The sequence below is a fragment of the Agelaius phoeniceus genome, chromosome 11 (genome assembly GCF_051311805.1).
Source record: "Agelaius phoeniceus isolate bAgePho1 chromosome 11, bAgePho1.hap1, whole genome shotgun sequence".
Lineage (NCBI taxonomy): Eukaryota > Metazoa > Chordata > Aves > Passeriformes > Icteridae > Agelaius > Agelaius phoeniceus.
This window is the reverse complement of record NC_135275.1, coordinates 19277501-19299126: the sequence shown is the minus strand read 5'-3', so window position 1 is coordinate 19299126 and position 21626 is coordinate 19277501. Positions and strand designations below refer to the sequence as shown.

General features: G+C 44.0%; 1 protein-coding gene across 11 annotated transcripts in view; it reads left to right on the top strand.

Moving 5' to 3' along the window:
• FOXP1 (forkhead box P1) overlaps positions 1-21626 on the top strand; it is a 376781-nt gene that overhangs the window by 171170 nt on the left and 183985 nt on the right. Inside the window, exon 1 of one of the 11 annotated variants that reach the window (XM_077184570.1) lies at positions 10264-10376. The exons of the other annotated variants lie outside the window; for them this stretch is intronic. The gene's annotated coding sequence lies outside the window, so the exon portion shown is untranslated. Of the gene's footprint in view, positions 1-10263; positions 10377-21626 lie in introns of those variants that run through there. 11 annotated transcript variants of the gene reach the window in all.

Here is a 21626-nt window from a genome sequence, read left to right as displayed (position 1 = left end):
TTTTCTTGCTTGCTCAAAGGCAAGATTCATCTTGACCAGCCCAGACTGAGGTGGAGCTCATAACCACGCTGGAAAGAGTCCTGTGGCTTGGAAGAGCAGCTGGTTGGAAGGAGAACAGTTTTTCAGGAGCAGTCAGGACGCTTTCAGTTCTCACCCCATCTCTCTTCATACTCACGAGCGTTGGTGGGATGTGGTGACAGCATGGACTTGTCACTGGCTGTTTAATGAAGGTAATAATTAGTCATGATGCTGCCCCACCACAACGGATGGTTGCAAGTTGCCGTTGCAAATCTTGCATCCAAGAGATCACCTCTGTATTTAATTTTGTGTTGAGGCATCAAAATTCAGGCAAGAGCTTATGGCACTTCCGGAGCCACTGAGCTGCTCTTGTAATGGTTCTAAAAACAAAATTAAAAATCCAAGGAAAAGTAGATAAAGGCTGAACCCCCGGTATATTTAACTCAGTGTTGTGCTTCTGCAGTAGTCTGGCATCGCAGATACAGGCTGAAATGTAAACTCTCACCTTAGAAGTAATGAAGAATAAGGGAAATCTCTGAAAGGGCGTTGTACTGCAGTCTAAACTTGGAAGCATGAAGTGGAAGGTTAAGAAGAACACAACTCTCTGAACCTTATGGTTAGACTCACATTTGGCCATGCAGCTGAGGAGGGGCAAAGGGAGCCGAGCCAAAACCATCACAGAGAGCCCAGATCACTGTAGGCATTCTTGTTTTCAAAGTTGGTAGGAAATGGTTTTCTTAGAAAAAAATTGAACTGGTGTTCTTTTTTTTCTTACTTTAGGAGCCAGTTTTCTGATCTCCAGTTCATATTATGAACTTGTACTGGCCTCAAATTTTGGGTCTCCATTTCGCTATTTTTCATGAGCTGTAGTTTGTACATTTGTTGGCACATTGTATGTTTTTGCAATCCTGCACGCCTCTTGCTTGTAAGTGAAGAAAGGAATAAGGAGGAAAACTGTGTTATGTTGAAATACTCTTTAGATCCCTTCGCATCTGCTTTTGCATATTCTTGACCGATCTTCCTTTGTTTTAGGTGTCTGTAGCACTTTTCTCACACTTTGTACAACCATTAGCAATAACAGGGTAACAGGAGTGTACCAAGGAGAGCATACTCCAGAGTGTATCACCTAATTTCCCCTCTGAAGTGGAAGGAAGTTGTCCAATTGGCCATGTGCTGTGATTTACCATCATTAGAACTAGTTTTTGCCTCCTTGTGGGAGGGTTAATCTGTTCTGGGGAGCCTACAATGAATCACACTGGACTCTGTATGCCACAGATAGGTAGGTGTCACCTTTAAAAGTGCCAGTAACATTCTGAGGCACCTTTTCCAGCCAAGAGCAAGAGGTGCACGAGATAAAAGAACCATTTGCCCCTGCAAGAATTGTGCATTCACATGATTAGTGAGGCGTGGTATTAAATTATTTGAGCTTTGTGCATAAATATATACTGAGAGAAGCTGTGTAGCTGGGGACTTTGGCTATAGTTTTCTTTTTCATGGGCCAAATGCTCTGCTGCAGGTAGGGCTAAGAGCATTTTGGTGGAGCAGCTGAAGAGCTGGTCCTCCTTGCGTGCGTGTTGCTCTGTCCCACACCCAAAGAAATGCCTCCTCATGTTTTATGGGTGGACTTTGCAGCTTGATTGGAAATAGAAACACAGTAAACAGCAACTGCGTCTCAGAAATATCCCCAGCAACACAAACTGTCACTATTTCAGCTTCTCTCCAAGGCTGCTTCTTAGGGGGCTGATCTGCAGCTATATAAAAGCACGGTAACATAAGCTGCAGCACCAGCCCTGGAAAATCTTGTAGTACAGCTAACAAATATCTGCAAAACCTTGTTTGTATGTATGTGCGCTTACGTTTAAGATGCAAACTTGTATCTGAGTGTGTTCGGCTCCCCGCAGTATATAGCTGCAAAGCTATTTTGAACATCTTGGAAAAGATGGGTTTGTAGTCTGATTTTCTTTTTTTACTGTGTTTTTCTCCCCCTGATGATGTTTATTAACATCCTCCCTGATGTCCAGCTACAAGGGACGGGCGCATAAAAGTTTACATGAAAATACATTTCTCTGTAAGTGCTCTCTCCCTGCAATTCTTTTACAGCTTTAACCAAAACCAGTTTTATCCTGTTTCATCCTTTACCCCTCAGAGCCGATAGAGAGGAGGGATATTTCACTTTCATCTGCAATTCACCTTGTCCTTTCCATTTCTCACTTTGGTTTGCTTGTTGATTTGAAGTAGCGGGTGTGACCAGCCATCAAAGAGCCCTGTTGGGAGCCCGCTGCCGGGGAGAGCGCCCTGGCTCACCCTGGGGATGGCAGGAGGCACAGCCCTTTTCATCCCAGCTTTTTCCGTTTGAGCACACCAAAAGTCTCCTTGCTGACCGCTAGTGACTCGAAGCACTGGAACAGGAGCTTGCAGTCAAGGCCAGTGATTGTCTCTTCTGCTTCACTCCCTGGGCTGGGACCTGTGGCCGGGGTCTCCGGACGCGGTTCAGTGCATTCGGGGATGTGCTGGACGTGAAGGATTTGCCTGTTTGATAAAAGAGCTGCCGGCGCCTCGGGCAGCTGGCACCTCTTTGGGCCAGTTGTTCTGCTCAGAGAAGAGCACAAAGAGGGCAGAGGGGAATATGGAGGGAATCTCATTAGACTGAGCCAAGGAGGATGGAAGGGCTGAGCTCCAAGGCTGACTCTGTGTCCCTGGGGCCAAGAGGCGAGTGTGTGGGACAGTAGTGCACCTCCACCTACTTACTCCCACCCCTTTTCCTTAAGGAGTTTATGATTCTCTGTGAGTCTGGAGACACACCTGCCAGCCAGCCACCTACAAGGGCTTTGTTGGGGACAGGACTTTGGTCTGGAGTTTATGTTCTTGTGAAAGTGCAAGCTAACGAGGTGCTGTAATAATTATTTCAAAGCAGTTTTAGAGAAAAACTATGCTAATTGGTTTAGTTTTACTGCACAGCCACCTCCTGACCTTCCTTATTTTTTCTCCTTTAGCTCTGTCCCCTGCTAGAGCTGGAGTATTTAGGGCAGACCTGCACATCCTTAACTGAGGCAGTGAAAATTTACGGACACTGAGATTCCAGGAACAATAGGTGGATTTGGGGCAAAGTCCTTGTTCTTTGTAGCAGATTCTGCTGGTTGGGTTAAATTTGGTTTGACAGGGAATATCTTGATCACCATTTCTAAGGACGTCTGTCCTGCCTCTAAATACAAATATACCAAACACAGCAGTAAAAACAGGCCATACCCGGTGTTATTTGTCTGCTACCTTTCCTTGATGGAGTTTTCCCCTCTGCAATACAAACAGTACCTTTGGATGTCTTAGATTCAATATGAGATGTTTTCAAAAATCAGTTTGATATCATGTCCTCTAGTAGCCAAACTCTATTAAAAACCAGTTTGAATGTAGCTATATGTAAATAGAGCTGAAAGAGTCTTTCCTACCTCTTTTACTTAATCCTAGTAATGTCTGTAGGCTGGAGCTCCAGCAGGTTTTTGGGTAGTTTGAGAAGAAAAATGTGGGAGTTGTGCTAAGCCACCTGAGAAGGAATTGCAGCCAGTAAAGCCAACAGCCACATTTAACCTCTGGTACGTCACCATAACACACATTCTAAGAGTGATAACGATTATTTCTGGTACCCTAAGCAGGGAATGTGTACTGTCAGCTGTTGTGGAAACAAATCAAAGACAGTCCTTTTCCTAACCAAAAGGAAATATTTTTTCTGTGTAATTTCTACTTAAAAGGGAAATTATTTTGAAGAACTGTAATTTTTTTTCTATCATTACATTTTTATTTCCCTTCACCCACCTTTCCCAGAACCTTCTGTGTAGCTAAGTCCAGTAAAATAACGGCAGCTGCAAAGCTAAGAGTAAGGCCAGGAATAGGTTCCAAGTGCATATTTACAGCTGCCCTTCTCAAAGCATCCTGTTTTCTTCTACACTGAGTCTGTTCTCCATGAATCAGACCTTTTGGAGATAGAGAGACCTCTCTTAGGTGTCTGTGTTTGAGAAGGTTCTTGTGTTTGTGAGGATGGGTGTGTGTCTGTACACAACTGGCCATGAAGGTTTCACTTCTGTGATTCTTATTATTATTGTTTTGTCTTTCCTGATTATTTTGTACTACTCCTCTCCAGTGATTTCTTTCTAAAAAGCTTCTGTTGTGAGCCATTAATGTCAATGGGCTTAGCCACTACTATCATGTGGTGCAGAGGAGTGGGAAGAGGGTATGACTTTGCAGAAACATTGGGTTACCTCCAACCACAGAAATCAGGCTGTAAAAATGATGAATATCTCTCTTCTGTCATCCATAGATCTGACAGTTTTGTATAACTTATGAATTAAACATCTGGGAGGTGTAGATGTATTTTTTTCATTTAACAGTCACCAAAACCGAGGCCGATAAACCATTGAATAATTTTTCAGTCATCCAGTAACGTTACAGCAAGTTTTGGGAGCAGATCCCTGGATTGTCTTTCTTAACAGAAATAGCAGAATTGTCATTAGAGTTAGTGAGATCAAGGTGGCACCTGGTGCTGTGTCTTAACCATGAGACTTTAACCTTCAGCTCCATGCAGAACAGACAGGACCTTTACTGCAGAGGCCTCATCCAACAGACCCCGACAAAGTAAACAGCGTGACACTTAATTTATCTACCCCAGAAACATGAAGGGCTCAGTCAACCTGATGGGATCTGTGGTTCCAGGGAGTCTAGGTATTTAAAACGTGATGCTCAGCCTGCTAAGCCATCCCCTGCAGCTTTCCTTAGTGCATAAGATATGAAAAAATCTCCTGTCCTGCAAAACAGATATTAAATTGGATACTCTTTCACCCTGCCACGATAAGAAACGCGGCAGAGAGAGGCAGGAAAATGGAATGCTGCTTAGAAAGAAAATATATTTGAATCTAACATAAAAATTGGTGAGATAGGAGGATTTTCAGAGCTAGTAGCAATCCCCTCCCCAATGAGTTGCTGAAAATTCAACTCTCCCTGTAGTTTTTGCTCTGGATTGTGAATAAAAATGGTTGTGATTGATGAAGCGTTTGGTGTCTCACTGTAAGTTGGTCAAGAGGGACTTCTAAATCACCCAAATGAAATATTGCATTATCATGAACGGTAACATGTAACTGTTAAGTATGCCGTTGCTTATCATAAGCTCAGGCTCCTCTGGAGCTCTACCCGGCGAGAAATCTTTGTGAGCATTGGAGCAGAGAGGCTCCACACAGCCTGGCAGTGTGGGCCCTTCCCTTCCCTTCCCTTCCCTTCCCTTCCCTTCCCTTCCCTTCCCTTCCCTTCCCTTCCCTTCCCTTCCCTTCCCTTCCCTTCCCTTCCCTTCCCTTCCCTTCCCTTCCCTTCCCTTCCCTTCCCTTCCCTTCCCTTCCCTTCCCTTCCCTTCCCTTCCCTTCCCTTCCCTTCCCTTCCCTTCCCTTCCCTTCCCACATGGGGTTGATTTTTGGGGTTTGAAAGGAGAAAAAGGCAACGTGCCTTCGGGAAGCCTTGGCAATGAATTACTCCCTCCTGTATGGGGCTCATTACATAGTTGTGTTGCTTTTTTTTTTTATTTTTTCATAAAGCTTTTTTTACCAGTGCTGGGCATGGGATGATAGATGAGAAGACAAAGTTGATGTTTCATGGGTAACCAGCAAAATAGCATTAGGGGAAAAAAAATAATTTCTACTTTTTCACTCACACAAAGAAGTGGCTTATGTTTTTTCTATTAAAAAGAAAAACACTTCCAGAGCAGAGACCCACACTTCCCATTGAAAATTCCGGTATTCACAGTATGATTAAAAGCCAATCCAGTTGGGCTGAAGTTTTCTATGTCCAGAACTTTCCACAAAGGCCTTGGCAGCTCTTTCTCAGAAAGGGATTAGTGAAATAGATGTTACTTGGCTGAGTGAGAACACAAAACACCAGTTAGCCAAGCAGCCTTAGGATTTTCCATGTTTTAAGGCTAAACTGTGGAAATGGGGAGGGAGGTCACACTGAAGTCCAGGATTTTGCTTTGGATATACTTGCACATCCTGATCTCAGATTGGCCAAGCTACAGATCTCCAAAGGTGCTCCAAACGGAACTAAACTCTGTCGTTCCCTGTAATGGCCAAAAAATGTAAGCAACCCCTGGTATGAGATAAGTGACGTGCTCAGGCAGTCATGGTTCATTTCTCTGGCTTTCTTGTCCCTGTCTGCTCATTTTCCTGCTTCCGAGCTGGCCGTGTCTCCTCTCTATTCAAATCAGGTGGCTTCCTGTACCCCTCCCTGTCCCTCTGCTGGGGGGCAGAGAGGAAGAGGACGAGGCAGTAGGTGGGGAATGGTGCCATCCACCTGCCTCCCACAGAGTCTTTTACCTGCCTGTTCTCATGTCTGTGCCCCAGCTCGTGGGAGCTCGGTGACTTCTCAGAGAAGTGGTGATTGGGGTTGCTCACTGTGGTAGATCAGTGATGTTCCTTGTTTTCAGGAGTACCCTCAGGAGCTTTGGATTCTCTTTTTTTTTTGCCAGAATTTGGACTGTGGCAGAATGCTCAGCAAGGGCAGTACAAAATGGCTAAAATTTGACAAATTCACTGAAAACAAGGTAATTGGATGGGACGTGGTATGTTGGGTGGTGTTAATGGCGACACCTGTGCAAGTATCATACTTTAAAATACAAATAATTTAATCAGTGTAAAGTTAGAGGAAAGTGTTCAGTGTGTGTTAGTCTTGGATCCTGTTGGGGTGAAGTAATGCTGCACAGGGGTTGGAGGAAGAGGAGGCAGATGAAGCTGGGCCTGCACTGGTCCCCCCACCAATAGTAACCTTAACTCATGAACCTAAACTGAAACAATTGTTAAACTTTTATCTGAATAGGAAAGCTTCGCGTCTTCTTAACAGAACAGATTCTGTGGCTACTAATTTATTACTGCAATTTAAGAAACAGACGTCTCTCTGACATGTGCCATGTAGTTCAGTAGGTCACCAGTGACATCATCCTTAAAATCATTATCTTTGCAAACCGTGCATTTTGCATAAAAGCTTTTATTTATAGTCAGTCATTAAAATTGGACCTGATATTTACTTTTCTTCTGATTAGGTTAAAGAGTGAATATGAGCAAAAAGTACCCTCCTGTTAGCACCCAGCAGTTTGCAAAGTGTGCTATTCACATCAGCCGTTCTAAGGGAATCATGTTGAACCATTATGGGCTTAGATGGTGTGTGTTGGTTAATGCATTTGGTCTTTTCACTGCTAAGACTGAATTCATGTCACAAGGGGTATATTTTATTTGGTTTTGTCCTCACAGGTTCTTGTCCTCACTGCAGAGCAGTCAGAGCCTTCAATTTGCAGTGAAAATGTTAGACTTGTAGAGAAATGCTTTTTTAAAGGATGAGGAGACTGCTGGGGGCTTGGTAGGTCTCCTCCTTTGCTCTGAGGTTACAGTAGCAGGAGGTCCAAGGCAGTCCAGGTTCCTGTCTATGTGTGAATGTTTTGCAGGGCCAGACTCTGAATCATTCCATTGCCCAGCCCTTGATGTGATGTGTGTTTGACCCAAGGCAGGGGAATGGACTCCTTGGGTGCATCTCTCTAGAGCACGAGACAACGTAAGGCACAAATGAGGTCCCCAAAGGACGCCCTGAGTTGCAGTGTAGGATGTCACCACCCAACAGCCTGTGATCTACTGGCCATGGCTTACAGGACAACACAGCCCTAAAGGGCCAGACACAAAGCCTCCTTCAAGGATCAAGTTCTTGGGGTATCCATGAACTCTTCTCCCACATTTCCTCATCCTCCTTCTGTCCTGCCTTATCCTTGATATGAAAGGTCTTGTTGAATCTTATACTCTGTGAGTGCTTAAAATAGTGAACGCAAGTGCTGGTAACTTTTCTATCCCAGTTTTCCCCATGGAAGCTCCAAGGTGGCATGGGGTTGCCCCCATGGGCTGTGCAGGATCAAAACTCGCTCCAAGGGAGCCCAGGGGCTTCTTGCTAGGCTGGAGAATGCATGAGGTGAGAGAAGAACCTTTCTAAATTAAGAGGCAGTTTAATAACTGTAATGAAAATTATTTTTGACCAAAAATTATGTATTACCAGTTGGCTGAACTGCACAGCATACTTTCATAATATTAGATAGGGCTGGGTTGGTTTTTTTCCCCCAGATCTTACTGCTAAGATCACTGGCCCATTTCAATTTTTATTGAAACAAATAAACCCAATAAAAACACTTATGCTGAGAGCTGAAGCTCCACAATAGAAAAAAATAAAAATTACTCTGTATTGAATTTATTGATTTATTTATTTACTCCAACTGGAAAATTGAGTATTGTGTTAATGTATTTTATAAGAATCACGGTGCTCGATGAAATGGCTAATTTATTTTAGCGTATACATAAATAGCTAGCAATTTTCAGTGAGACAGGCTAATGAAAATGATGCCATGAAATTGTCTATACTATGAGGAGTGATGGAGTCAAGTTATTATTGGTTGAGTGCTGCAACGTAGTGAACTGGCCATCATGTCTTTGAACTTTTGAACTGCTACTTGGTCGTGTGATTTATTGATTTTGGTATCAGTGTGTTAACTTTTTATTTTTGTTGGGGGGGTTGTACGCGCGGCACGGATGAGTAACACCCTGTGTAGTTTCATAGATGCTTAGGTTAAACGAGATGGTTGAAAAATTTAAAGCATGTTAACGGAGCAGGGTTACGCCATGTGGAAAGGCAGAGAGATGCTTGTAGGTACCATTAGATGTCAACACTGATGTTCTGATTGCTGCGGATTAGCCGAATACAAGCGAACTTGGCAGGGTAAGTGTGCATCCTATTTGTCAGAGGAACGTTGCCTTTGTTCTAAATTAAGTGTGTGATCTCATAGCAACTTTGTTTGCCTATCTACCTTCAACCTCTCCTCGTGCTGTGTCTTATCACGGCGGTGCCTGGTACGGGCAGAGCATCCACGCTCTCCTGTCAGCCCTGCCCAGAGGCGCGCTCCGCGTTGCCGGCTGTTGCTCGATGGAGGATGCTGGCTGGCGGCGTGAACAGCTCAACAGCTCGTGTTGGACTGTTGTACCAGAGAGCTGCCCCCATCCGCAGTCACCCAGACGTGTAAACTTGTTTCATCTTCTAGCTGTGATCCCCTCCAAGGCTGGCTGTAGTGCTGAGCCTCCGCAGGCAGCGCTCGCCAATGGCTGCCTCATCCCTTAGTGCAAGGAGATGCTACACTTGTTGTTCTTGGTGATTTGCTTAGGATGTGGAATTCAGGCATTAAAATAATATTGTTTGACTTACAGTGTTTCTTGCTGCAGAACTTTTCTCTCGACTGCTGGTAGGGGACCCTTTGCATGGCGGCTGCTCTGAGCTCTGTTTCTGATTAAACTGACTAACTTGACACCTGCATTTTACAATTTGCTTAAAGTGCTTTATCCTGTAAAAACAGCGATTTCAAAGCTTTAAAGCCAGCAGACTTGCAAGGCTTTGCACAACTTAGCTCATCCCACCAGTTCGCTGTGATTGTGCAAAACACGACTGGACTTTTCTACTCTGCTTGACCCCTGCTTTCAAAATTGCAATTTTAGTGTCTGTCCTTCCCGTCCCCACTTTTTCTGCTGTGGGTCTCGGCAATGCATGCAAGTGTTATTGTATTTCTTTCCTCAGTTATGAAACTGACATGTCTTTATTTGGATATTAAAAGTGCTCCCCTCCCTTTCCCTACTGAGACCCAGAGCATTTCCAGCAGCCTCACGGTGAGCAATTGGGAAGGTGGTACTACTTGCCTCTCCCCTTCAGCCCCCTTTGCCTCTCCATTCTTTTTTTTTTTTTTAATAGATATATTTTTTTAATTTTCAAGAGCTGGGCTGTTTAAGCCAGAAAACAAAACTGGTGGGAAAAGGCTAAAAACAGGACTGACACCAGCACCATTAGTGGGGGGGGGGGGGGAAGGAAAAAAAAAAAATTCCATTTCATTGCAACTCTGTTATTGTTTACTTTGCCATACACATCCTAATATGGTTACCTCCCTGTCAAAGCGGCCGAGCCGGGCTGAGGGGCCCCCTCGGGGAGACGCTTCCAACTGCTGCTCAGACAATAAGAAACAAACGGCGCAACTCCACAAAAGGGCTGCCCGGAAAATAAGTGTCAAATAAATCCTGCCGAACTCTTCCTTTCCCGGCACCCGGCCCCCGCCGTGTGTAACCTGCGCGGTGCCCGGCGGGGCTGGGGGGCGGCTCCCGCGGATCCCCCCGCGGCCGGGGCCGGACGGGGCGCGGCGGGAGCGCTCCGCGGCCGCGCAGCGCTGCCAGGTGGTGCCGCCGGCCGAGCCCCCCGGGCCGCCCCGCGCCGCGGCCGCGGCTCCCGCCGCGGAGCCGCTTCTTATCTGCAGCGCCAGAACAAAGGTAGGTTGTTCAACTCCGCGCTCCGGGGGAGGGACAAGTTATTTTTGGAGGGTTGTCTTCCCAGTGCATGACTGGTTGACCTAAAAGGAGAAGGGAGAGGGGGGAAAAAAAAAAAAAAAAAGCAGGCGGAAAAAAAAAAAAAAAAAAAAAAGAAGCCCGGCACCGCCACCCCACCGGCACAGCGCGGGGCGGGCAGGGGAGCAGCGCGGCGCGGCGTAGTTTTATTTTTATGCAACTTAAAGAAGCCGGATTCCCCCCCCCCCCCTCCCTCCCCCTGTAAAATGCCCAGCTATTTCTAGAAAATTTGCGTTGCTGAAATACTTTAATCTGTGTGCTCTGTTTTATTCTTTTAAATATTGCTTTTCTCTCTCTTTTTTTTTTTTTTGCGTTTGTGATTTTATGGGCACATATTCCTCTTAGCGGCTATGAATTTCTATGAATTCTAAATAAGCTTTTCTAGGGATGAAACGTGCGGGGTATTTTTACATGAGGATTTCAACTTTTCGGTTGACATAATCTGAAGGTACCACAGCCTTTTCTGCGACTGTTCAAGTGCTTCCCTGCCCTGCAAGGAGTTATCACATTGCTTAAACCAGCCCTTTATGCCATCATTTTTCTTTTTTTTTATTCTTTTTTAAGCCTGTATGTCGCTCAGCTTCATTGGATGCTTTTCTTCTCCTCCAAACTGAAATGCTCTCAGGTTTTGCTGTGCTTCTCGGTTTGTTTTGAACACGTAGGAAAATATTAATACAGAGCAGTGAAAAAGAAACAGTGATGCGTCTTCCGTTCAGGGGAGTCGGCAAACCTGTCCACTTCTATGCCGGGAAGTACAGAGAGCAAATCCATAATTCAGTGCAGGAGCAGATGAATCCACGGCGATGCATAGGATGGGTATTATGTAACTTAATAAGAAATGTGGTTTTGATCGTAGGAGCGGACGCTGCGCTCGTAGGTATAAATATCAAATCTAGGTAAGTCTGTGGAAGAGCACTTTTCTTCCAGCCTGCATTAAGCAGCGTTGTCTTCAATCCCTAATTCTTATGGGATTTTGGGGGGGAAGCAGCTTCTTCCTAAATTGAGTATCATTCAAAAAATCTTTTAAATACCTGTTGTGTACTCGGTTGCTTAATTGGCTCTCCTTCTTCCTGTCTCTGCTGCCTGCTTTCCCCAGTTATTATGGGATCTCTAGATTTATTTTTTTTTAGCAAGTCTCAGTTCCAGAGCAAACCTGGATAGCAAAGCTGTTATTTTATTTTTTTTCCCTTTGCTCCCCCGCTAAAATATTATTTCTTACATATTACTGGAGATTTCTTTTCTCTGCCTTTTTATTTATTTTTCTCTTAAGCTGCGCAGCCTGACCTGTGCTAATCAGAAACTCTTTTTGAAATATGAGACCAAGTCAGATTTGTACCCACAAACTTTTATCTTATAAAACTGGGGTTGATTTTTCTTTAAAAAAAAGACATTGCAACTCACTAATGGTAAACACAAATAAATGTGTTTTGTGAAGTGAAAGGGTGTCTTTCTAAACACATTTCTAGTTTTGGCTTTTTGGGCCTTGTAGGGTATGATAGGAATTAGTAGCCTTTAATTAGACGTGGAGATATTCACATTTTACAGGGATTTATGTTAGAACATGGAATGGCGGGTGGCTTGTTTCCTCATTATGAATACTCCCTGCACATAATGAGGTTCATCATTAGTTGATGGAGTGAATTTGCCCTAGCTCTACCTTGAAAGGCACATAATTTACATACTACTTCAGAGCTTAGGCTTTAATGGATTCCTCGATGAATAAAATGAAAAGCTACTTTCTTTAAATTTTTGAACAGTGTTTTGATAATACGGATTTAATAAGACATTCAATTTCCTTGTTAAGTATATTTGAAAGTGCATTCCCAATTTTTGCACAAAACATACTTCCCTCTGTTGCTTCCTGTAATATTAGGTAATACATAAGCAAATATATACCACTGTAAACATTTTTGGGAATGTAGAGGGATTATTTTACCCCGTGTGTGAGGCGACACCGGGCTCCTTTGGCCTGGTCTCCAAGCACAGTAGAGCTCACCTGCACTGTTAAAATATCACAGAGCAGACCTGCTCTCCTGCTAAAGCTCGTTCTGCCTGAGGAGTGTTTTAACTGTGTGTTTGCTGTGTACATTTGCAGTGATGGATCTTTGGAAATGTGTTGCTGGCTGCCAGGCTGACAGTGACAAACCCTCCGGTCCCACCTCCCTATTTATTTTAATGAGACGAGAACAGCAAAAACTTCTCTGGTGCAGTTCCACCTCTGGAACTGCTGCGTAGATGTGATTAGATTAGAGTAAATTGAATTGTAGGCTGCCTGATGTGTTATCATGTCATCAGCTTACTCCAGCCCTGGTCTACAGGGTAGAGTTAGCGAGACGTCCTCATCGTCTTCCTCCTCCTCCTCCTCCTCCTCCCTCGGTTTGTAGGTGGGGGCTGTGCATGTCCTGTGCATGGGGCAGGCTGGGCATGGCCAGCCCCTCTCCCCATTGACACTTGCTAGTGTGGTGGTGGAGTTGAGAGGCAAAAAATACGAAGCGAAGGCTTGTTTTGATAGAATGTTTTATTACCTGAAAATGATGAGCATATATTAACATTAATAGAATAGTCTGTGTCATTCTTTTTTAGGCAATTTACCTCCGCCACAGACCTGTCTGCTTCAAAATCTTTCTCTGTTCTAAAACATATATTTGTTTAGGGAGTTTTCATTGAAGTGTACATGACAATTACAGCTGTTCATTAACAAAATTGGGTATTTGTTTTAAACTTTAACCAATCACTTTGATATGCTAATTATGGTGTAATTTAATTTGAGCCCTGTAATGATGATGCCGTTATTATGGACATAAATGATGCAGTTAAGCTGAGAGTAATCTCATTTGCATACTGTACATGCCAGTAAATTAAGCCCTTTCTTCGACTGCTTCAGCTTTAATTTTCCACTTCTTTTCACACAGCGCCTTTTCAGCCAGTCTCTTATAAGCCCACTTTGTAATAGTGCTGATGACTGTTTGATGTGGAGAGTTGCTGCACCACAATAATGCAAGACACAAGATGTAACATTTAAAGGATTCATTATCTTACTGAGTGTTGCTTTAAGAAGCTGGGATTAACAAGGGTGGAAGTGTCCTCTCCGTGGAGCCATGCGGGTCCTCCCAGAAACAAATGCAATCTTTATTTTTTTTCCCTTTTCTCTTGGTGTACCCTAACAGTGAAAGGGTTTCAGTAAGGCCCCATGGTATTTCTCAGGAATGAACTAAGAATGAACTATCAGAGCTCTATAGTACAACATTTGACCTTCTCTGTAGGGTATTCTGTGATGCTCCACTGTTGCAGAAAAGTTATTGGATACAATTTGCAATATAATAGAGATGTGAGATACCGGATTATTTCTCATATTGGGTATGTGGGCTCCAGATCTACCTGTGTGACATACAGCAGTGCAGAATTGAAATCTGCATTAGTTTTTTTTTTTTTTCTATTCATTTACCAGTTTCTCCTTTCATAGCCCTTACATCAGTTGACCTTAATAGCAGGTTAATTGCGGATTCAAATTTAAAAAAATGTTACGGCTGCTGATATTAGTGAAAACTTGGATTTTGAAAGAATAAAAATCACCAACACCAAACAAAAATGAAGTGCGTAAGTGCTGACTTCAATAGTTAATCTTTTCCAATTTACCATGTTGTCATTGAGCTGAAGTATTCTCATAACATTGTGGCGTACAAAGAAATCATGTGAAATAAACAGGGCTCTTTTTATAGCTTCTTACTATTATGGTTAGATATTTTCATAGTTTAATACCTCTGGAAGTAAAGCCTGTCTCAAGTTTTTTTGCAGCAGTTGGCCTCTCAGAAAGCCATTGTTGTGTGGGTAACCAAGTTAACTGAAGATCATTATTAAAACCTCGCAATCCTTCCCTTACACAGGGTCTCATGACCAAAAATAGCTTGTGCAGTTGCCCACAAACATGCAAGTTAATAACTTCCTGGGTGAACAGTGTAAAAGCTGCTGATTTCCAAGGCATGCATGTCACCCTGGCCTCCACCCTTTCAGGGTACACAGCAAACAGATGGGAGGGTCCATGCTCACTGCCTGGCCAGCATTTAATGAGATTTCAGTTTTTATGGCTGTCACCTACTCTTGGTTTCAGTTCTGCATTTCTCACATGCCATCCTGTTTTCCAGCAGCCCTTCCATGGTAGCCAGGCCGTGCATGAGGGCAGGCTGGGGGTGTGCTGTGGTGAAGTACTGCCTGATGGCAATCTAACTTCCCTGTGTCTGCTTCAAAACCCCAAGAATCATTAATCATTCCCAAAAAGCCCACTGCTCCAGCCACCAATTGCCCTGACATGCAGGTTTTCAGTTCTCCTTGTACACATCCATACATGGCTGGTGTGAAGACAACCACGGAAGATGTGTGTGAGCATGGAGCATGGTGTGGCTCTTGGCTTTCACAGAGCCTTTGCTTTTCACCCATAACACCAAAGCTAGGAAGGTGACATCTGCCAGCTATTTCTTCAGGGTGGACTACATCAGTGTGCAGTGTCAAATCTTGGGGTCTGCTTCTGGAGCAAAATGTGTTCTGAAAAGGAAAGGCCTCCCCAGTGCCTTTTCTGAGGCTGTTGTTGCAGACACGGGTTTCATACACGAGCACAGCCGGGAGACAATACCCAGCAGCTGTTCCCTTTGTGCTCACGGCCCAGAGCTACTCAGGTTGCTGACAAAACTGGGTGCAAGCTGACTCCACCCAGGGCACAGGTAGAGAAAGGGTTTCTCACAGCACAGGGTGATGCAGACTCTCCCCAGAAACTCCATAGTGTCAAAAATTCTCTAGAATAATGCTGGAAAAATTTTGTCTCTAAAGCTCATGGAAAAGTGTTAGTTATTTTGTCTATTTTAGTGGTACCCTTAATGGCTTAACCCTTTGTTTTCCCTCTAAAGTTAATGGATGTGTTGCTTTAGGATGTCATTGGCTGCAAAGGATGTGTCATGTCTTCAGATTCTGCAGGAATCAGTATGCTGAGCATCTCTCTTGTGTCATGGAGGGATTTCTGTCCCAGGAGACAATGCCAGTAAGATGGACTGAGAGTTGGGCTAAGAGACTCTCTTCTGGTGCTTGTTAGTGTTTTATGGATGCAACAGTGCTGCAGGGTGCTGTGCAAAACTTCAGTGTTAATCTTCTTGGGAGATAAAAATATTTCTTCCAAAATTATTTCAATACCTTGCCCTTAAAGAAATCATGTTGTAAGAGCTGTCTTCTTCACTAAAGAGGTTTCAGGCATAGTTTTTCCTACTCTCTTTGTCCTAATGAAACACATATCCTTCCTCCCCTCACAGGACCTTTTGAGTTTATTCTGGATAAAGAAATTCATTTATGAAGATTTTACCTTTATCATCCTCCCTCTTTAATCTGATCCTGGATTGCAATTTTCAGTAAGTTTCTCCTGCCACACTTTCCAACATATGAACCTTTTCAACCCAATCAGGTGGGAAATTAAAAGCTATACCAGTTCTGATGATGTACTGTGCAGCCCTGTTTGAGCATTTCTGTGTAATTCAGGATTGCTGGGTTTAAAGAAGTTTTTCACCCTGGGTAATGGTAGCTCTCTGCAGAAAGTTATTTCGAGGAGTTTTGAGCTTTGTGGGAGATGGATTTCTCTTTTTCCAGCTTTGTTTACAAACTGCTTTGTTCTTACCCTTTTCCAGCAAAACAAGTGTTTCTTTACAGAAATATTTGCGGTTGAGAGCAAAGCCACTGAACCTGTCTCTAAAACTATAACTACAACAGATTAAAGAGTAATTTATCATATGTTAATTTACTTACCCCATCAAAGTCATGGGCGTCAAGACATAAAAACAGAAATAGACCTCTGATCTCTATCTCTGTAGTGTTTTTCAGCATCGAGTCTGCTATTAGTATCTGGAGAAAAAGCTCTAGGAATTTGTGATTGTATTTACCAGTAGCTAAGGAGAACAGTTGTCTGTCACTGAAATTACCCCAAGTGCCAGAGCTGCTCCCTTTTCCACGTTTGACTGAACCAAGTTGACTTCCAAGTTTCAAAGTGTGAAGATTTCCTGTTCCCACACTTGTCAGTTTGTTCTTATTTGTAAACACATCTTTATAATGGCTGTAGATGGTTGCATAGGTATCTGTGATGAGAAGCTTGGGAAGCACCTACAGATGCTTTGCTTTTCCAGCATATGAGGGAGCCTCCTACATTCCCAACAGCAGGCAGCTGGCTCACCTGGAGAGCATCCTGAAAAGAGGGATGTTTTGGAAGTCCAGGTGATTCTGCCTGTTGCTGCTGGTCCTGAGTGTACACAAAAGTCTATAGTAGTGAAAGTCAGGTAGCTGTTGGGGTTTCTTTAATCTGTGAGTCTTTAGTTCTTCTGGTTGCATTCACTCTCTTCCAGCAGCATTTTTTTTCCTGTGGCTGGAGGATGTGAATGTCTTTCTGAGCTGGCTGAATGGACAAAGCAATTTGATGGAAACACATAGAGCAAACATGCTTCAAGCAGGACAGTGAAGGTTCTCAAGCAGAGCTGTTGGAGATAAGGCACACAGTTCAACCCCTTCCTTTGCTCCTGTTATCCCTGTACCTCCTGGGGGCTATAGGGAACAGCAGTGTGGGTAGGAACACCCTGGTGTGTCACCAGCTCTTCCCTGTGACATGTGCCTGCTTCTGCCTGGCTTGAATTAAGAGTTCACATTGGCTTTTCCTCCAGATGAAACACTTACTCTAAGGAGAGTCTTTGAAAAGACGATGTTCTTTTTTCCATACAACTGCTAATTCTTGAGCTGGGCTATTTAGTTTCCCGTGACCATCACTTTGAGGAAGATGAATGAAAAAATTCTGCTTTCAGGTGCGTGGCCTAAATCAAAAGCAGCTCTGTTTGAGTTCTCTGTCAGGGTTTTACCACTATTAACAGCCATATAGCCCCAGGCAATGGTCCTCTGTTTTATAGCGGGGGAGAACAGTATCTTCTGGCCTTGTGCTCCTCTGCTTCAGGGTAGCAGTGTGCAAGGGGCAGCCGTGAGCTTGGTGACATGGCCAGGGCTGTTGGAGATGGGGCAGCCAGTCTGGTCCTGCGTGAGAGAGCCTGACCTGGAGGCAGTCTGCCAGCTGGGGAGACTCGCCTGTCTCTGCAGGCTCTTGGACTTGGGACAGACAGCAAAGCTGTGCATGAAGAGTTTCCTAGGCTTCACCCTGGGGTGAGGCTTGCAGTGTGTGATCAGCAAAGCTTTGAGACCTGCAGTGCAGCCTTTCCAGCTGTGGGATGTTTCATGTGTTTGTTGGTATCTCCTTTGGCAAAGGGAGGTTGAATCAGGGTGGGTGTGCTACAGGCTTGATGAGGGAAGGCAATACTAAGGAATGAGCAGCTCCCAGTTAGTGGGGAGCTTTATATTGCTTTTACAGTGAAACAAATATAAAAAGGAAGAATGAAATGATAATAACCTAGATTGGTGCCAAATGTATGGGATTCCGTGTGTGTGCAGTAAAGGGAAACCCAGCTCCTGTAGTTTTCCCTTGGAAAATAATTCGTTCTGTATTTAGAACCTATGTGCAGGATGACCATATAAATGTGGTTAAATGGCATAGGATTCTGATCAAAGGGGCAATTACAAGTAATAAAATAGAAAATATAATTATTGCTACCATTTCAGATCTTATAGCCAGGGAGAATCCTAGCTGCTAGATGGAGAAAAAACCATAACATGAAGAGAAGAAAAGGAGAAACCCCCTAGATTTCAGCTTGTTAGGCTCTATAAGAAGAGAGCTGAAAAGTAAAGATACATTTCCTAGAATCTCAGAATTCCCAAATAATTATCAGGGGAGTTGTGAGCAACTTAACTGTTGGCTGAGCTGAATTAGAGCAGAAACTGAATTACCAACTTCCACACAGGAAAATGTACCGAAGTTGGAGCTGTGGCTGGGTTATTTTCACCAAATGTCCAGCACATATGCTACGCTTGCTTTTATTGTTCACCGTTATGGTGTCATGTCTCGCTAGATTGTGCTTTGCTACACACCTCCACCCCCTAACAAACTGGCCCTATATGTGCATGTAGGCAGAATATAGGGAATTAAGCTGTGTGACAGTGAACTTCTGGGGGTTTTTATATGCTTGACAAATGTTTCTTAAACATGGTATAAATACATTGTACAGTAGAATTCAAGTGTTTGAGGGGCACGCTTTACTCCTAAAAGAAATGTGTGTATTTTGGCTTCGTATTTCTCTGTCTCTTTTCCTATCCTCTAAAAGAAATATTTAGTATTTTAAAGGCACCTATGTTTAGATATTACAGGTTTGGACAGTATTTCTCCTCTGTATGTTGTAGAGTTCCTGCCGACACGCCTGGACAAACCTCACCACCTAAAACCCTCAGGCCAGGTTTTGGCATTCGGTGTCCTCAGAGGGAGGGATCGTAGCTGCTAATCCTGTAATAGTCAGATTCTTCAAGGTAGCATCTTATGTCCTCCCACGGGTTAGATTCTCTGTTTTACCTGACAGACTGAATATTTCTCTTCAAAGGGAACGTAAACTCTTCTGCAGGCTGGGCTCACCCTCGCTTCCCCTCGCCAGGTCTTGCCCGGGCACTTTTGTTCCTTGGCCTTTTTGCCATAGCTATTTTCTTCCTTCCTGGTTCCTTGGAGAAAATACACTGTATTTGTAAGGGCCTGTCCCTCCTGAGCCCATTCCCAGGGGTCTGCCTGCCTTGCTAAAGAGGCCTCTCCAAAGGAAAGCCAAGGGCAGCTGGACTGATCCCATCACTCTTCAAGACTGCGAGGTCACGCATTTGGTCCCCTTGCAGAAATGCCAAAGCCTATTTAGAGTCAGACATGTAAATACTCTGCTCAAAAATAATAATTAAAAAAACAGTCTTGTGGCTGAGTTCTTCAGAGAAATGGGAACGTCAGCTGGCATTGGCTCTCACCTGTTTTGATAAGGCACAGCATTTTCAGCGGGTGTTTGTAAGCTCCAGATACTTGGGATGAAAATAGCTTCCTCATCCTGTTCCCTTGCCGCCGGGTGGGCGAGTGGCTCAGAGGCACAGCAAGGGACATGGGTGCCTTATCCCAGCTCCTTGTCTTTTCCAGTCGTGCTAGCTAGGTTGTTTGGAACCCATAAATGCTTCACTGCACACTTGGCCCCGTCACACCCATCCCCACATTAAACTCTGCCATGGCCTCCCTGTGCCCTGCGAGCTCCAGCCATAGCAGCTCGTCTACTTTATGGAGCTGTTGTAAGCCCCTATTAACTGGTGGCTGTGAGGGACTCGGTAGCCCTCAAATATGTGGGCCCTAAGAAATGTTAGGAGCTTTTGTGTTTCTCCTGCAGGGTGGAAGCTCTCCTTTCCCCCCTGCAGCTGATGCTCCGTGCCCTGGCACTGTACCTGAAGGCTTGGTAATGCTCTCAGGTGAACTCTGCTCACATGAGAAGCTTTGATAGAACACCCCCTCCAGAAAACTGCAGGAAAAGCATTTTGTTTCATTAGTATTTGGGGTGGAAATACGCTGTAGATTAATCCTCTTTGGAAAGAGATTAAGAAATGTTCTCTCCTCCTCCTTTCTCATGTAAGAATAGGTAATGTTTATTCTTTCTTTATTAACTACAGACGTCAGAGAAAAAGGACTGTTGCCCTTTGATTTTATTTACAAGGCAAAAGTGAAAACTTGTTTGATCATATCATGGCTGTTTAGCTTCAGTGTAAGAGTGGAAGGGAACCTGTTTCCAACTCCTATCATGTCTAAATATAATTCCTCTTCTGTTTAGTTATCTCTGAATTTTAAATGCTGCATCCTTGGCCTTACTTATTTGTCAGGTTGAGTGAAATTGCTTCATGCTCTGCTTACGGAAAGAAGCTATTAAAAATGAAATTGTCTCCAAGAACTAAGGGATTTTTGTGGGTGTCAAATTTGGAGTCCTAATTTCCACAGAAATGATCCATTGCAGAACAAAAGCTGGTCAGAAAACTTGGATTTGCTTTTCAGTGAGGCAGGAGGAGGCATGGGGCTTGATAACTCTAGTTAGCAGTTATGTTCTGGGGCCAGACAGATTTTTTTTCCTTGTTTCTTGCTGACCTGAGGTCTAACTTCATAGAAGCAGAGGATTGCTCGTGTGAATTTTGCTCTGTGTGTCCAGCACACTCACCTGGGCCGTCTGTGCCCAAAGTTGCCCATGATGCTCAGCTGGGAAGGCAAAGACCTCCAGCAGTCCTGTGCCCTTGCTGTAGTGATGCCAGTCATGGAAACACTCGTTTTTCAGGAATCTCTTTGAAAATGTTACTTGTTAACAGAATAAAGGAGTAGTTTTCAGCTGCCCATTGATCACTGATAAGAGAGTCAGTTCTGACTCTTTGTATGTGTGTCAGCTGTGGGTTTATTTGGTGCTGGGCTGTACTCTCTGTGACACAGAGCTGTTTCAGTATAAATCGTAGATGTGGATGTGTGAGCGCAGCACAGCAAATATTCAGGTGCTGAACAGCAGTGATTCTTCAAAGAGTAAAACACCATGAGGGTGTTCTCTCTCCAGGCAGATGGGATGGAGGGCTGACCTTACACCCAGGAGATGCTGTGTGCATTCCTCTGCATTTTGGTGTGCGGGTTCAACTTTGGTGGCACCACAAGGGTTCTTCTCGACCACTTACCCTGGCAGATCCCTGCATTTGCTGTCCTAGAGGTAGGTTCAGACGAAAGCACAGAAGTTGGCCACTCTGGAAACTGCTCTGTTTCCTTAGACCTATTAAACACTCAAACTGCACAGTGCCCAACTTAAGAGCCTGGAGGCTTTGCCCCTTTCTGATGGTTCAGCTTTTGCCTTTGGCACTTTCTGCTCTTAAGTGTTGATCTCTCTTACATCTGAAAGAATTTCAGGAAGCTTTAATTCAGTGTGGTATTGTGGGGATCGTTTGCCTAACTTAAATATATGATGTAAAGACTAGATGATGATCTAAAGTTGACAGGAAGAGTAGTATTAATCAGAGGACCTTGATGATACAATTTGCCTTGAGAGGGAAGCTTCAACAGTCTATACAGACATCAAAAATTGAAGTGTTCCTTTTTGTTAATCTAGACTACATTTTGCCCTTTGGCAGACTCTGCACCCACGCCTGGTGATGGTGGCACAGAATCCAGCTGATCCAACTTCAGGCAGTTTTATTCCTTAACGGTCGTACTCATGACATTGACAAAGAAACACGGACATGGAAAACAGG